The following is a 4141-nucleotide window of genomic DNA, read 5'->3' on the forward strand; positions in this document are numbered from 1 at the left end:
TATTTGTGTAGGGTTTCTTTTCTCACAACCCTAGACATATATAAGGCTTATTTTAGAAGCCGTCACATAAGAGAATACAAGGAGAACATATGCAAAAGGTGACCGATGTCTTATTCTCTCTGAAAGAAGCTACTGCGTCTTTGCACCTTAGGGTTTTGTAACCAAGTGCTTCTTGATCTTCATTGTTGATGAAGTGAAGAACTTTGCAGCCAACATCTTCTTCAAGTTGGTGAGTGAGTCACGTACTGGGATTCGTGCAAAGGAGTTAGTCACGTACTAGGATCCATACAAAAAGGGTGGCGTTCATATATTGAAGAATTCAGAGGTTCTGAAGCGGTAGAAGGTTTCTGCTATAAGTTTATTTATGGAGATTGTAGAGTTTAGGGACAAAGGTTTTGTACTAGATCTGAAACTTCTCTTTACTATAGTGGATTACTTTTCGGGAAGGTTTCCCCCCAGGTTTTTTACTATGAAACTAGTTTGTTTCATTGGTTTTCCTGGGTTATCATATCTTGTCTTATTTAATTTTGTGCTGTGCATGATTTTAACATGATATTGATGTTAGTTTGTTTTAACAAGGTTTATTCATAATAAATCTAATTAACAACTTGGGTTTAAAACTTGTTAATTCTATCAACCGGAGTCTTAATTTCCCAACACTGGGTGTCCATGTCAAGTGCAAATCTCACTCTTCTCCAAGGTGGTCACGCCATTGGCATGAGCCAAAGATCCCCTTCTTTAACCAACGTTTCCCTTTCTTTGCTCACAGCTATTCCATGTGTAGGGTTTGGATCCAGCCACGTCAACATTCTCACATGCCTTGACTGGTGTAATGTACAACTCATAACAATTCAATATAAGTATGAAGAAAAATTTATTTTATTACTATTTTTTTAGAGGAAACGATAATAGACTTAATTTATTGAAGATCATTTTGTACAATGAGAAAGAGAAAAGAATGACATTCTTTTAATTAGAATTGTGCAAAAAAACCATCTAGCCTGCCAATCCGCCCCCGACTTACATCAAACCAACCCAATGTGTGCGGATCCATGAAGTGAGGTGAGTCGGGTTGGGCTAATTAGACAACCAAATTTGCTGGTCGGGTTGAATATCATGTTGAGATATTTCTAACCTACCCACCTCTCTATATATATATAGTCGATCATATTGCAAAATTCTACCTCACTTTCTCACTCACTTTATTTCTCTCATATCTTTCTCTTCCCTTTTATTGTTTTATTTTCACAATTCTCTTCCCTGATAAACTCTAGCAACCTAACTGCTCTTTCTAAGATTTTGCTAATGATCTTACTATATATATAACTCTAATCTCAAATTTTCAGATTTTTTTTTAGTGCGACTAAATTTCGATCATTGTAATAAAAAGTAATATAGTATTTGTAATTTTTATTAATAAAAATTGTAATTTTTCCTTCCTTTTTTATTGTTAGGAACCCATGGGTAGAACTCACCATTGAAAACCAGCTGCAAGGGGAGGGTATCCAAGAGCTTATAAACATATGGTTAAACTTATACTTAATTCATGTAGTATACTAGGATCATAACATACCACTACGCTCCGCGGCTGACATCCATGACGGCTCACTTTAGCGACACTATCCTAATATTAGCCCTTTCTCTTTTGGTGGCTCCACTCACCTATCAATTATTAATTTCATCACGTACACCAAGAGGAATTCATTGAATTCCAAAAGGATATTTTGGGCCCTTCCTCTTTCGACTGGAGTATCCACAAATTCGCATATATCTCAAACACTAGTATTTAAATAGACTAGTTTGTAATCACATGCATACACATTGATGCATTTAAACATAACTATAATTAGACATGTATTAAAATTCTTACCTTAGTTGAATAATACTAACGGTGATTCTTATTTTTTTGCCAATTTTTAAATTGTATTCTTGATTGAGTTTCCACTTTAATACATAATATATGTTGTGTACCTCTTATCTAAAAGTTAAGTAAATAATTAAATAAACGTGTTAAAGTTTTCTTAGAATTTCGACGTGGAAATGAATAATCCATACTATGCCACAATCATCCCATAATAACAAAATCCCCACTCATCCATTTCTCATAAGCTGAATCTCCCATATTATGAGGAATATTTTTCAAATATTTCAATTTTTTTTTTTTATGGGACAATTATTTTTACCTACAAAGAAAGGTTTTCATAGCATGTGCCAAAGCTAAATAATTTAGACCATTTTTTTTCTAGGAAATTGATTGAGACATATCATGACAGTAAATTTTTCTTCAATTATATCAAATACAATTTATCTAAATTTGGTGAATTAACAACCAGTCAACCTAATCACATTACCAAACCATAAAAGAAATCCCACATGTCAAACAATACTCTCGCTCTCGCATATCTTCAATCCGCTCAAAATCACAAAATAAAGCAAAAATCTTCCACAAATCAGCAAACAACAATCAATCTAGTCCTTCTAATTCTCATTTGGCATTTATGGGATTAATCCAATCGACTGAATTAGCTAAATTGGTTGTAGTCTAAGGCTACAATTTCTTTACAAAAATTAACATTACTATATATTTTGAAAATCTAACTGTTGGATAGCATGTTTTTTACGCTCTTAATACACATATCAAATTTTGTATCAATCGGATATTAATATTTACTATATGATCTATAAGTTTATATTTTATACATAATTTTAAACTACAAAAACATGCGATTTAAACAATTTATTGATGACATAACTATTAATATTTAATTTTTTAGAAATTTTGCAAGTATGGAGGATATAAGAAGAAAATGTAATACAATGGTGGATTTGTCAAAATTTATCTCTAATAAAAAGATATTGAGGAAGGTTGTGACCTTATGCTACACCTAATTTTGTATCTAAACTTTGTCCTTAGCTAAAAGGCTCCAAAATAAATATATAAAAACCAAGTTGGTAATTTAAAAAATCATTGTAAAACAGAAAACTCGCTGCAAATAGCCTTAAAAGGTTTTTCTTAAAAAAAATTTTAAATTCACCTTTTAATTAGGGACGGAGTCACCCTTGGACAATGGGGTTTTTTTTTTTTTTTTTAATTATTAGTGGGTGTGTGTATGTATTAATTTTAGCAATTTTATTTGATAAAATTACATTTTGCTCCCTTAACAATATCTTTAATTTTTTTGAGAGTAATGCTACAACCTCAAAAGTTTTCTACAATATTTTTATAAATTGTTGAGGTAGCAAATTTTTATTGGTTTGCATCTAAGCCCACCACTTACATCAATTTTTTACATAACAATAACCATTAACCATATCAACCAATTTATAAAAACTTTTTTAACTCTAGCATTTTCCTCCTTTTAAAGGGTATAAAAAATTTATAGATCTAAAGTTTAAAACAAAATATGCAAGCCCAGAAAAATTAACCCATCAACAAAAATTACCAATAGCAAAAAAAAAAAAAATATATATATATATATATTAAGCTCAATTAAACAACTTTACCCAAAACAAACAACCCGACCCTTTAAAAAAATTTAAACAAAATAATTTTGTCCTTATCCAGCAATACGCATCAAAGGCACTTCAAAAAATAAAAACCTGAAGCAGCTAAACATCAGAGCTAGAGTCCAAAGATAGTGCAAGGCCGCCTCCCTAATTCCAATTCTTGGCTCCGTAGGTCCTGCCTAACATCATGATGATATCATGGAACATATGCTAACATCGGCATACCCTTATTATTTGACGGTGATCTCCAAATTACTTCCACATATTCTAGGGTTCAATCAGATTGCTAAGATACCAAGTTATAATAATAAAAAAAATGAGTTTTTAGGGTTAAGGGATATATGAAGAATAATAAAGAGAAATTAGGAAAATTTCTGAGGCTTAATCATTCTGTCTCTCACCATAACACATTTATATTAAAGTGATATGTGACTAGATTACAATAATATTAATCCTACACTAATCTATATATATATATATATAAAACCGAAACTTTTGAAACTCCCACAAATTTCCACGTCAGCATAATTTAAAAAAAAAAACGTAATTGAATTTTTTAAAACCCGACTCTGCCTTTCACGCTTTCCCTTTCACGATACTATGCCTTCTCTTACAGCTCCTCCCAGCTCCTCAA

The sequence above is a fragment of the Quercus robur genome, chromosome 1 (genome assembly GCF_932294415.1).
Source record: "Quercus robur chromosome 1, dhQueRobu3.1, whole genome shotgun sequence".
NCBI classification, from domain to species: Eukaryota; Viridiplantae; Streptophyta; class Magnoliopsida; order Fagales; family Fagaceae; genus Quercus; species Quercus robur.